The 14116-nt window shown below is 38.3% G+C and overlaps 1 protein-coding gene across 10 annotated transcripts in view; it reads right to left on the bottom strand.

The window, feature by feature from the left end:
- AIG1 (androgen induced 1) overlaps positions 1-14116 on the bottom strand; it is a 123673-nt gene that overhangs the window by 99662 nt on the left and 9895 nt on the right. The window contains exon 1 of one of the 10 annotated variants that reach the window (XM_050972115.1): positions 8759-8781. The exons of the other annotated variants lie outside the window; for them this stretch is intronic. The gene's annotated coding sequence lies outside the window, so the exon portion shown is untranslated. Of the gene's footprint in view, positions 1-8758; positions 8782-14116 lie in introns of those variants that run through there. 10 annotated transcript variants of the gene reach the window in all.

Here is a 14116-nt window from a genome sequence, read left to right as displayed (position 1 = left end):
ATCAAAGTTTGCTGTCAATATCAGCCATTTTACTTCTTTGTTGCTATTTATAAACACAGTTAGGTATTACAAGAGCCAGACTATTTAGCCATGAAGACTGTCAAAACAGATAATGTACTGTGTCTCACTGAATTGCAAACTGGCTGGATGCCTAGCCTATTGACTGCAAAAGTCCACTCCATAACAGCTCCAGCAGTGTCTTCTATCTACTTCAGAAAGGTTTTTAAAAGCAGACAATTGTGAAATTACTATATGGATCACATATATTATTCTTTTTTTTACTCCCTCTGTTGGTTACCTGCAATTATTGGTTATTAGTTCTGATGCCAACTCAGGAAGAGTAATACTTTACCAGAAAATCTAACTGATGACCTTCAGTATGAGACACCACTCAGCAGTAATCTCCTCTAGTATCCACACAGATGTGTGTAAACTTACTCTGCTGGAATTAGTGCCCTGATAAATTGTTTTCCTTATGTGTTTAGGGTATACATGTGCAGCCACAGTGTGATCAAAATTAGTATTACATTTCAAGGAACCAAGTCCTTGGTGTAGTAGAAGTTACAACACAGTGATAGCTGTTATAAGAACCATGAAATTTTGTTTGACTCGCTGCAGGCATTGCTTGTATCTGCTTCCAAAATATCCAAAATAGCTAACTAAAAAACAAAGGTAATAGCACCTACAAGTACGGCAAATTGATTACAGATAGGCAAACATCTTCTTTGGAGTGGAAAACACTGAAACAAAACAATAACTCAGAAAATGTACACAGACTTCAAGTTAGAATACCACAGCTTGCCTTTACATGAAATTGCATTATCTTTCAGAGGAAAATACAATTTAAATACTGGTTTGATTTATAAAATGCTTGACATTCAATCATCAAGTTGCATACATGCAGTGAAGTAAAAGAACATCGTGCTTCCCTGCAAAGGGCTTTCTTCTCAAGAAGCAGGGTTTATCCAGCTATGAACATAGTCAAAACATGTACTTCATCTAAAAGCAAAATATTATATAGTATTGAAATAAAGTAGTATTATAATTAATATAAAACTACTACTTCAGGAATTTCCTGTCTATAATTACAACACCTATATTAATGCCAAGGTCAGAATGTTAATCCATAGTCAATTTGAAAAATAAGCACAAAACATCTACAGCAGAAATGGTCATATTTTAACCAAGTGTTTATTGACCTTGTATGGTAAAAGGATAACTATCATATCATGATGTCCATATTTTAAATGTATATAACTGGAAAAAAAATCAATCTGCATATCACAGTATTACTATGGCATTATGATTGCTTCTCTACAGAAATTTTCCTACCCTTATTTTGTTTTTTGTCATTAATACTTCCCAGGTTTTCAGACTGATAATGGAGAAAGTATTAGAGGGACTCTTGCCTCTCTAAACAACTAAGAAATCAGAGAAGGAACCTGAAAGGATCTCACGTATTTCAGTTCTAGGTTTGCTTTCCCTTAATAGCCCTCAGTCAATTAGAAATTATTTTGCTGCTAAATACAGAGACAGCTAGCTTCAGGACTTTCTCTTTGGTGTTATCAGACCATTACCATCTTTTGAAGAAGCTTGAAACTGATCAAAGAGATTATCTGTTTATTTCTTATGCAGCTCTTATTTAATTATTCTAAATGTCATATGGAAAGGATGCTTTACATGGAACTGTCATAAACCAGCCTAAACGATATCAATGCACATTACTCAGCAGTGTAAACTGAGTGTAAACATCCATATATTGTAATATTTCTATTGAGCTATGATTTTTTAAAAACCAACAGAAAATTATGAAGCAGAGACCAATAAATTGCTAACCTCAAAAACAATTAAGTCTGCTTCCCCAATTTTAATTTCTTTACTCTTATTAATGGTAAACTTTTTAAAGAACTAATAAAAGAGATTTTTCATATAGAATTTTTTCATAGGTCATTGTATTTATTTAGATCAAAAAGAGGAGTAAGATTTACAACAGAGATGTTCCCTATCAGTGGCTATTTCATAAGAAGGCAAAATAGTATGTCTGTTAACTTCACTGTTGCATGGTAGCACAGGAGGAGCAACCAAGAGCAAAGCAGACAAATCCACAGCAATTTACTGTTTTGTAACCAAAATCAGTGCTTTAAATTCAGCTTGAAAAAAATACAGGAAGCACTAGTGTAGCTGGACAAAACAAAAAAAAAAAAGCAATTTCCTTGCGGTGAGATATACTTAGTAAGCAGACTGCTACATTTTGCACTACTTGCCATTTTTGGATAAAGCTTCTGGTGAAGAAAACTGCAGAGAAATAAGGCCTAAGGCACTGATGCCGTGTGAGCATTACAAAAATGTGACACAGAACACAGCCACCTAGTCAACCACAGGCAGAAAAAAGGACTCCAGAGCTTGGGAAGGTAACCAGACTTGTAAGGGCCAAAACCAAGTAACACAATGGCAATCACTTCCCCTAAAAAGTGAAATCTTGTTTTCTACTACATTCCTTATTTTTTGTTGTACTAGAAAACTGTAACTAAAATTGGGCATTTATTTTATTTCTGTTAGATAAGTATCCTGACTGGTGATAGGCAGGAACATGCTAAATATCTCCAAGCAGAATTCTGAACAGTTCTGAACTAAATAAATGATCTTAACTTCAGATGTGTTGCGAATGCAAAGAAAAGCTTAAAATAACACATTATGTATTTAAATGACATACTAAAGAAACTATATGTTTTCTGTAGTAAGTAAAAACAGATTTAGTGATTCTTTTCACTATGCTCTGCAAGATTTTAGAGGTAGTAGATATTATCCTCCCACACCTCATTGTTATTCGCAGGTGAGTAGGAGGAAAACCAGTTTTCCTACTTTCTAACTCCCAGCTGGTTTCTCACTGAATTGATTTCTCTTCATTCTGTGTGAATGAAATAGTTACTGAACTAACCTAATGAAAACAAGAAATACTTTCTCTGTATCTGCAGAGGAGAGCAGTGTTGTCAAAAAAGCAATTAATACTGAACGAAACTCTAACTGTGGTGCTTAACCATTACCTTTAAATAGTTCTGTGGTGTGGTTCCTGTTAAAAACTTCAATAGCACACTCTCCATCTAGATCTAAGAGGAACTATTGAAAAATCTGGATGTGTAGTACATGCTTATAAAAGTACCTGAAAGTATGCTGTACTAGGATACATGATGGATTATGAGTGTCTTACACTATCACACATCCAGCAAACAGGACCACCACCAGTGAGATCCTAAGCAGACAATGTGATCGAGCAGTTCTGTACAACACAACATAAAGAGATGGATGTGTAACTCTAGAAAGAGTGCAGGTTTCCACATTAAAAGCCAGAACCCAGGTGGACAAAGTCCTAGGAAATCTGGGTCAGTGTTGAGCATGACTGATTAAGGGATTGGACTAGATGACCTCATGGCTTACCTTCCAACTTGAGTGATCCTATGATTACATTATGTCTGGGGCTTCATGTAAGGAAAGTGTTTAGCTGCATCAAGGATTGTGAAATCTCTTCATTGTTTATAAAATTCACATATCTCTTGAATGACTCCAACCGATCACAAAATTTTAAACACTTCTGAACAATTCTCACAATATACTGAAGGAATTTTCCTATGGTCGTTACAGGTTTAAGCTTCACATGAGGATTCTGGTGAACCTACACTGTTTCAATAGTACTTGGTCTTGTATAAGGGTCTCCCAGTCGGTAAGACTTCAAACATGTTACTCAGAGGGCAAAAAAAAAGTCAGGGGACACAGACCAACTGAAGATTTGAGTGTAAAGTTGTGTACTATACTGTCATTAACTAAGAGGTACTTAGTAGCACCTGGTTGCTATTTTATAGGCTTACATAGAAACAATTAAAAAAATTCAAACCCTATCCAAGTTGTCATCCATGTAAATCTGGAAATCATTCTGCAATTGCAACATCTGCACTTGACAGGTTCAACTCATCCATTAGAATAAAAAAAGAGTTATCAGTGCATGTTTAGGCATGTACCTTACTGATTCTTTCATTGCCATTTTCTGTCTAAACAGGTCAGGAAGTTTTTACATACACACTTACATACCAGAGCTGCCTTTTAAGTCTATAGTAGCTGTTCAAAATCCATCTCCATGAAACGGAAAGACATTGAAACAAATAGCTTAGTCTTTTCTATGTGAATTTGCAGTCCACTGTTTTTCAGTCATACAAAGAATTCTTATACCATGTCAAATTTCTGGTTTACATTAAAGGGATGCTATCCATTACTTGGTGAGGTCTTCATTATGGATCCTGGATCTACCTTGCTGATGTCAGCAGCAAACTAACACCAATTCAGCTTTTAACCAAGATGCACAATGTTGATAAAAAGGTTATCACTTCAGTATCAGCCAGGCAAGTTGCATATGAAATGCAGCACTAATGTAATTTCTTGAAAAAGCTTATTAAAGTTTTGCAGGTAGTCTTTCCAACAGCTAATGGTATGTTATGAAAGGGCTTATCAACTGGGTGAATAATTTAAAGATTTGAATTCCCATAGGTGGTAAGACAATAACAAACTAGAATGAAATTCTCTTTTCACTTAGTTGAGTCCCCTGTTAGTTAAAATATAAGAGGCAAGATGTAACCAAAGTTATTTTCTCTGTTGCTGGTTGAACTGAAAGCTTCAGTTTGTCTTGGGATACTGGAGTCTTCCAGTTTAATACCTTGGACATGTACACTCCTCAAAAGGAGTCTGCCATTCCTCACCATTGATCCTGAAAACTGGAGCTAGAACCCTGAACCTTAATGCCTGTTTAAGGCACCATAACTACATTTATTTCAGCCTGCAGAGATAAATTCAGCTAAAAGAGAGAACAAGAACAAAGGGACTGCAGTAGGACAACTGTTGCTACCTTTCCGTCTACAACAAGTTCAGTTAAGTATAACCTACATATGCCCCACAAACAAGATTGAACCGTTCTCATTACAGGTCTCCTGTTAGGGGAGGGAAGGGGGGGAAGGGGCTGTCCTTCTCCTTTATTTGCCCCACCAGTGAGGAAGCTGGGGGTGAACAAGAAGTTGGGAGGAGACACAGATGATCCCAAGAGACCAAAGGGATATTCCATTATCATGTTCCATACAAAAAGTGGTGGGAAAAAGAAGGAAGAGGGGGATGTTTGGAGAGACGCCATCTGTCTTCCAGAGTAACCATGAGGTGTGACAGAGCCCTGCTTTCCTGAAGATGGCTGAACACCTGCCTGCCCAGGCAAAGTGGCAAACAAACTCATTTTGCTTTACTTGTGTGCATCGCCTTTGCTTTTCCTATTGAACTGCCTCTAACTCAACCCACGGGTTTTCTCTCTTTTACTCTCCTGATTCTCACCCCCATCCCACCACAGGGGGATGAGCAAGGGTTGCATGTGATGCTCTGTTGCTGGCCAGGGTTAAATCATGACAGTACTCTACCACTGCTGGTGGTTACTGAATTTTAACTGCAGTAAAGTTGCTGAAAAAAAGCTAATTTTTCTAAGCATTTGGAGAATGAAAGCATAGAAAAAGTCTACATGAAGGACTTTCAGATAAGCTGCACTGAAGGGCCATAACAGATTCCTCTACATACTGTCAGACAAAATTAAGCTGTGGTTTGTATTTCTTTTATTAATTTCTTCCTTGATGTTCAGAACATTTGATAAAATAGCCTACATATTAAGGCAAAAAATATTTGCTAATGTAGTAAAAAAATACTGTATTACTGATTTATTTGAAGAAACTGTGAAGAAGAATTACAGCTAGTATTTCAGAAGAGTCTCTCCAACCATTTAACATTTACAGGTAGGACTTTAAACTGATAAGGAAACCTACCAGAATTCATAGCCCAAGGTACAAAGCAGTGGAAAATAATATTTTACCTGAACACATCATCCAGGGAAGTAACAATAGCTACTTTTATTGTCAATAAAGCCCAGAGAATTTACTCCCTGTGATCTTATAGCTTTACTCCCTGACATCTTATAGCCCAGGACATTCTGTAAGAAGAGACTCAAAACCCTTGATTGACCAAGACTCATTAAATAATTCTTCTGACCTTGACAGAAGTCAGTTGGCAGAAATTCTTCATGATTTGATTATCTCTCTCTCCTATAGACATCTTTTGAATGCTCATACTTAAATATAGACATGCACACTTCTAAATAAGCACCACTTACATCTGTCTCTTGCTGATAAAACAATGCACAGATGATAATTCTATCATGGAAAAAACAGTATTTGCAGTTACAGACCTTGACAAGGAGCTCAAAAATTTAAATAAGTGCTTCAGTTTGTCTGCTTAGCAGATTAAACAGGTATTTCTAAAGGGTGTCTGCTTCATGGAAGAAAGAAAATTAGACAGACTCTGGATAAAGGCTATGTCTTGAACTTTCCACTTCCTCTACATCTACATACAAAGCGAAGACAAGATGCAAGCGCTACCAGACGATAATGATGTGTACTTGTATCACTAAGGTGTACATGGCAACAGAAGGTGCAAACTAGAGGCCTTAAAAGTGGATGAAGAATTCAAAGAAATTCTAGCAGTAAAAAAGTTACATCCTCATTAGGAAAAGAGTAGAAAAATAATAAAACAAGCATAATTTTCAAAGTAAAATTGATAGAAGTAGATCAGGACTATGATTAAGAGAATATAAACACCTAAAATCCTTTTGCTGCCATGATTGTTTACTACTAATTAAGCAGATAATTTTTTCACACTCCATTTGCAGCAGCATCTTCTGTTTGAAGTGTTGTGAAGATGTTCTGTTTGTCCAACACAAACACTTGTAAATTTCACTTTTTGATGGTTCTACACTTTGATCAATTCAGTGCCTTTCATGACTTCAAGAAAACTGGATTTTAGAGACTTATAAAATTTCCTGAGAACTGGCCATACGAAACATTTGATGACCTCTAACTTTGGCTCTTTACACTGTTGTCCATGTCACAGTTGAGGTGAGAAAACTAAAGCTGTGGAAAAGTCATAGCAAGGATAAATACCAATGTAGCTTCATTTGTGGCTGTGGTTCTTTATAAAATACTTGGACATACCTCATGAATGACAAAGGTCTGAAACACAATTTATTCAAAGACCAACAAGAAAATGAAAAGGGAAGGAAGGATGTTTATAATAGAAGTCTGATAGCTGTAAGTTAAAAGCTCAAATCAGATTAATGACTTGGTATGTAGACTTTCAACTGATAAAAATTTGGAAGTCACTGTCATGTGATTACAGATTAAAATGGCAGCCACTCTCAAGATCAGGTGTATCTGGAAACCATTCACTACATTAACTGGCATTCTGCAGAGGCAGATACATCTTATCTGAGTGTAAGAGCAAAGGCTCTTAGGACAGCACAGAACAAACCAAGCACTAGCACAAAGTAAAACACCTGACACTAAAACTGACTCTCTGATTCTAGAAGTAATTAGGGTTCATGCCTTCTTGATATTCTTCTAACAGAAAATTCTAGATCTTCAGACTTCCCTTTTAGATCATCTGCTTTAAGTCAAAGAGCTTTTTGGGCCACACAGCTCAAAGAGATACTCAGGAATTATTCAGAGAATACTGATTTCAAGCTGTGGGATGGGATCGCAAAAAACATATACATAATAAAACATGCTTAGAAAATATTCTTGTGAGAAAAAGAAAAAAACATGAACCTTATTCTCCCCACAGAAAAGTGTTAATTAATGAGATAACTGAAAGCTGTAAACAAAAATCTAAAGAAAACATAAAACCCAAAGGAGGTTGTGAATTAACTTGACCCTATCCACTTCACTACATAAATGCAATGCTTTTTGTTGTGTATGGCACAATCTCCTTCCTCTCTTTTATAATCCTAAGTACATACAGTCTCTCTTTGGAATCACTAAACCTTTTAGCTAGGGTTGGCATTGCCCCTTGTCCTGAAAAGAGGGGGTGCACTCCACAGCCATGAAAGCTGGATCTCCTCACAGGCTGCCCCAGCTCAGCACTACAGGTTGCCTTTCCAAGCAGGAAGAGAAGGGCAGGCACCCAGGAAGCAAGCAGCAGGCTGCCTGTAGGCAAGGCTTGGCTGGAAGGCCTCAGCAATCTGTCCTCAGCTGCCCCTGTTTCCCCATGAGGAAGAGGGTGAGCTGCACACCACTGCCTTCAGCCAGGACTCACCTGCAGCTACCCCTGAGCATCACGGCCAACCAGCGACTACAGCAGCAACAAAACATGGCCCTGACACCCAAATGCCAGTCATACATAGGCTTAACCATTTACATAATCACAAACTACAAAATACACTAATAAATAAGGGCACACATGAAATTCAAGATCAGAAAGGCTGACAGGACAATGCATCCCTCCCCAAAGCATGCACACAGCTGCCTCAGCCCAGATCCATTTCAAGATGGATCCTTTAGGCAGAAGGGCTCAGTTCAGGAAATCAGGGATTGATCCATGGGGATCCAGGATTGTCAAAATACAGATAATATGTCTTTGCAATCTCTTTCACTGCAAATCACAGATCCTTTATGAATTTTCAAAGAAGTAATGAATATTGGGAGAGAAAAATTGTCCAGCACAGTGAAGCAATAATCCACAGACTTGAAACACATTCCGCATTTCTCTCCTCATTCAACTCCACAGCTACAAGAAGACAGTAGCACAGTAAACAAGCCTCCTCCTCCTCACCACACTTCAACTCATTCTTCCCACACACAGCTGCCACTATCATGCATATTTCAAAGCCTCCATCTGGGCTTGACAACTGTACCTTCCTTTCTTCCAGCCAACAGAAATACACGTCCTACTCAAACCGGCATGGATGATACTGCGCTGTTTATTTCAAAAAAGAAGCTATTCCACAAGTAGGTCATGTGGGTGGAAGCCTCCATGCTAACCTACATGTTCACTGTGTAGGTTAGAGCTACCCTACATTCATTTTTCCCTCTTTCCAGCCAGAAATTGTCTTCAGGCAGCATGTGAAGACTCGTGGTACTTGTCCAGGCTACTGAATGCCTGGTTCTTCTGCATAAACACCTACTGTTCACACAGGGATTAACTTCACAGTATACACCCAGCAGGTTAAACATTTCCCAGAGATTCTTCATTTATGCCACATATGCTACACAGTGCAGGTACACCTCCTTCTGTCCAGAAATATGTCCATAATTCCAACAGCTGTTACAGACTGAGGATGTCTTGAACTCAGCATGCACACAGGCAGATCTCCAGTCTATGGCCCTCATCTTTTTTCTCTTAAGGTCAATTTGCCCTGCTGGAGCTGTGCCTCTTGAAGTGCTGCTGCAGCAATCACCCACTCTGTACCCACAGCAGCAGCCTACGTTCTACCACTTAAATAGCTGTGTCTCTTCCTTCCTCCCTCATCATCAGCCTGTACTCAGATCACCCTTCCTGTACCATCAAATGCACTCGCCTACATCCAGCATGTAAACATGCACCCTGCCTCTCCTATCTCTTGCTCTGCAGTGGCTGGGTAGGCATACACTGAAGACAGTGCCTCTTGCAACACCAAGAAGAGCCAAAGCTACCCCAGGCTGTGGTTCTTATCTTGGACAGCAGAAGAAGGTGGGGCCAAAGTGGAGTTAAGTTGCTCCTGATCCACCAAGGGGGAAGCCCTGGGTTTATTCACACCCAATGGCAATATCCACACGTTTCCTATATCTTAGTGAATAGCAGCAGCAGCAGCAGCGAGTCACCAGGTGAAACAGGGCAGAATGGAGGTGATGCTTAACAACCCAAGCAGAGCAGGTTAAATAGCCTCCAGCCCCACCCTGCAAAAAACCCGAAGGCTGAACAGGGGTAATCTGTGGGCAGCCTCTGCCCCACACCACCTCCTGAACCACCTGAGATTAACAATGTTATACATACAGATTGCTCAACTAAGGTAATTCCTAAAGGATTTTAATGACTATATGTCCAACCAATTTCAGTGTCTTTGCTGTGATTGCATTTGGTTGAAATCACACTTCTCCGCAGAGAGATGTGAGGCTTAGTTAGCAAATAGTTCTTAAATGCTTTGAGAACTTGTAATAAAAGGTGCAATGGCACTACAAAGGAATTTTAGTAAGATGCTTGCTATCAGAAGATGTTAATTTTTTTTGGAAGGTCTCTATCTACGTGTGTACTGCTTCTTTCTTGGAATAAGGAGAACAAAGGAGATGGTACACATGTAAGCATCCCTAAAGAGAACCGACAAGATTGATCATTTAGATTGGTCAATTAGCTGTTTATACTATTTATCTGTGCTTTCTTTTTGGAAGACCACCAAGGAGAAAAACTGCAAAGTAAACTCCACAGAAAGATACTTTCAACCCAGCATACTCATTCGTTTTAGGTCATATGGAAAAAGATGTGACCTAGATCTTCTGCCACTCTGCAGGCACTACCTGTCTTCCTACTTTACCAGCATTTCCAACAGACTGAGATATGGTCTTAATTTTCCTTAAGCTGATCATACAGGTTTAACATTTTTTCTTTGATATTTATCATAGTGCTTCGGAGGTCACCCAGGCATTTTATGCAGACTGCTGGTACACTTAATCATTTCAGTGTCTTCCTGCAGTAAATCAGAAGACATTATATTAATAAAAGATGGGTATGTTCCAGGTCTGATTCAGAATGCTGAACCTCCATCTACCTGGCTTAGAAAAGTTCTTTAAAAAGGTCAGTTTACTCTATGGAATTCTGAGTATCAAGGATATGTCTTCTCTCACACAAGATATATACACTTGAGACTAGCACGAAGACACTGGAGTGATTCAGAATGAGTGCTCAAGGCTGTCTATATCACAGCCTAGCCAAACAGACCTTGTCTGAAAATACACCACTGAGATACAGGCACACCATGCAAATAAGTATCTCATAAAACATGTCTGCCTCCATCACTACAGTTCTTGGTATGGCAAATACATTCACTTAGCACAAGAAACAAGACAGGCAAAATACAAGATCTGCAAGAGAAAGACTGACCAGAAGAGAACTTGTACCATATTATTATTATTTGGTTTTGTCTTCAAAATCCTTACTAATTCTTGTAATCAGGTTGTACCTAGTTAAAAAATAATAAATACAAAAGAAAAAGGTTAAACAGTTGTTATTTTCTGGGCTTGGATTTATCAGATCCTCTTCTGACTCTCACTTTCAAATTTAAGTTTGCATTGACTATTCCATACAGCACAGGTGCAATTCCGATGAAATAAGGTAATATTTATGATTAAGTCACAACTTTCAGTGTTATGGTCCTCTTGTGACATTGATCTGTCCCTTGATAGAGGGAAATTTAACACACTTTCAATTAATACCACTGACAAAATATTTCTGAATAACAGTTTCTCACTGCACTGGCTGACTCCCTTGTAACATCATTTTGTCCGAGCATTTTAATGAAGACAATCAAATGTCTTGTTTTCACTTGATCAGTTCAACTGCTCTGAAACCATGATTTTGAAATACTTTTTCTAAATCTTTTTCCTCACAAGAAATTGTGAGATTGATTTTTTTTCTTCTCTTCTGGAACAAATTCGTAATTTCTAAATTTACAATCACACCAGAAGAGGCATTAAAAAAAAAAATACAAACCACCACAAAAAACCCAGAAAAAAAGCTTCCTTCAATATTTTATGTCTTATCTTACAATGTGCTAAAAAATCACGTATTTCTAAGTCACATGCATATCTGGATGCTTTGCAACTCCCAGAACTGGGAGTCTGACCTTAACTCCTGTGCAAACTAGGCAGAACCCATGTGAATAATACAGAGAGAATACCTTCCCATCAGCTGTCAAAAGTAACACCAAAATACCCCTGTAGATCAAGATCTTTGCTACCTTTCCATTAGCTGTTGGAAGTAATATTAAAATACCCTTGTAGATCTGGACCTTTGCGAGATGCACTGACCTCCTGGAACATTTTATCACAAGGCAGTTGTGAACACTGGTTCCAGGGATGTGCCACACAGGTAGGCCCTGTGCTAGGGCTGAACTCTCTAACAGAAGTGACTTTGAGACCAAAGTGCTCCCACCAGAACACAGCACTCTGACTGCAGCCCAGCCCTGTGTTCAGCACAGGAAGGGTAAGCAGGCAGGATACAGACTCTAGGTGGGTCATATGTTGAGCATTCCTTGTTCCAAACATCACTTGACATCCTGGCTGACATATCTTAAAAGATATTGACTCTTAACCATCTAGTTCAATCTGAATTTTATTTGTATTGACCTGGATTACAGGCAACTTGATTTTACACGTCTGTCTTTGTATGTATCCACTGGGCATGTGTTCAGCCTTGCTTATGGCTGGAAATGGGGGAGTGGAGCCATGGCAGGCTCATCTGTATCTGGTAATCCCTGACAAAAAACAGGGTGTTTTCATGTGGGTTTGAGGAGAAAGTTGCCACTGTGACATGTATATTTCTTTCTTTCCTTACTCCTAAATTGCACCAGGTGTGTCTGCACACAGCCAAAATTCGCACTTGCAAACAAGGTATAAGTACTTGTATATGTTCACATGAAAAAAAAAAAGAAGCTGCTTCTATTAACAGCTGAAAAGCTAAGCAATGTTCAAAAACATTTTTGTTCATTTCACTGAAAGTAGTAGATTTCAAACCTCACGATTATTGTTAAAAGACAAGTTTTCTTATTAGGAAATATAAAATATAATTTAAATAATTTTGGCAGCTCATTTAAAACAAGTACATTACAAAAAACAAAGATGGAAAATGTTGGAATAAATACTGATTGCCGATTCTGTACATAATTTTCATTTTTCATGTTAAATATCAGTTTTTATCAAGGACCTGCTTCTGAATTGGAAATTTTATCATAAAAAAATTGAATGGCAGACTACCAAGAAATGACAAGATTTTAACACCATAATAAACATTAGGATCATGATCCATTATGCTTAACACTTCCAGGCTTTTTTTTTCCTGTAACCAGGATGCTTGAAAACTTGTTCAAAAAGAGAAAGCAAAGCTAAGAGTCTTATGTAACAGCATAATTTCCAAACTGGTTTATTTAAGGCCACAGCACACCAAGATCAAGTTTTTCTAATGGGAAGTGGCTTATTTTTTTATTGGCTCGGGTCTATACGAGGTGTTTTAAAAACACAAGAGAATGAATGACACTGAGTAGGTCTGGTATTTGGGAAGGACAGGGTGAGAATGCAGAAGAATAAATGAGAGTGAATGCACTGGGAGGAAAGACAGTATGTGTGAATGGTGGGGAAGTAGTGTAAGGAGTATGTGGGGTAAGAAAAGCAGCACTTAACAGGAAAACACACGCTTCTGGAAGAGCACTGGGAGTGTAATTGGAACTGCAGTGCAGAGCTGAAAGATCAAGGAGATTGTGCTGGGTTAGAAGATACTAGAACAGGGGAAGAGATATCAGAGAGGGGGATTCCTCTAAGAAAAAAAAAGGTAGAAAATATACTGATAGCTGACAGCAACTTGTAACTGAGGAGCCTGATTGGGTGATAAGGGGCACAAATGGATCAGGGCAAAGCCAGCAGTCGATGAAAAGAGTCATCCTTTGCACACCCTCAAGAACATTCATATTTTGCTTTTATGTTGCAGGTTGAATTTTAAAATCAAGAAGTTCAGATCCCACTGGTCCAAATCCCCAAAGTAACAAGAGGTCCTCCACACTTTTCTAAAATGCATTGCCATAAAATACATCTCATCATTTGAACTCAGCCTTGTAATTAATAGGGAGCAAAACAGCTTTGAAGTATTTTGGTAATATTTGGTAATAATTGTAAGTAGCTTCTGCCTCAAACCACGCCAAAAAGAAAATAAAACTTAGCCTGAAATTACATATAACTTAAAAGCAGAGAATACAATCTATGGAAAACCAGAGGTGTCTAGCTTCTGAAATTACACTGGCAATGAGTCAAGGAGATTTGAATGCTAATCTTCTATAATAATATATTAGAATTAGAAAGATCATTAGCTCCTTAATAAATGCAGGAATATCCCTTTCTAGCCATGGTAGGTCATGAGACAGCTAATTTAAAAGCTGTCTGCTCTCTCCTGTCCTCTACAGTCGACACTGAAAAACTTGAACAGCATCTTGAACTGGTGTAATCTTTGACCCACTGTTCATTAACTGGTCACC

Source organism: Serinus canaria, chromosome 3 (genome assembly GCF_022539315.1).
Source record: "Serinus canaria isolate serCan28SL12 chromosome 3, serCan2020, whole genome shotgun sequence".
Lineage (NCBI taxonomy): Eukaryota > Metazoa > Chordata > Aves > Passeriformes > Fringillidae > Serinus > Serinus canaria.
The sequence above is the reverse complement of the archived record's forward strand: the minus strand, read 5'-3'. Positions and strand labels throughout refer to the sequence as shown.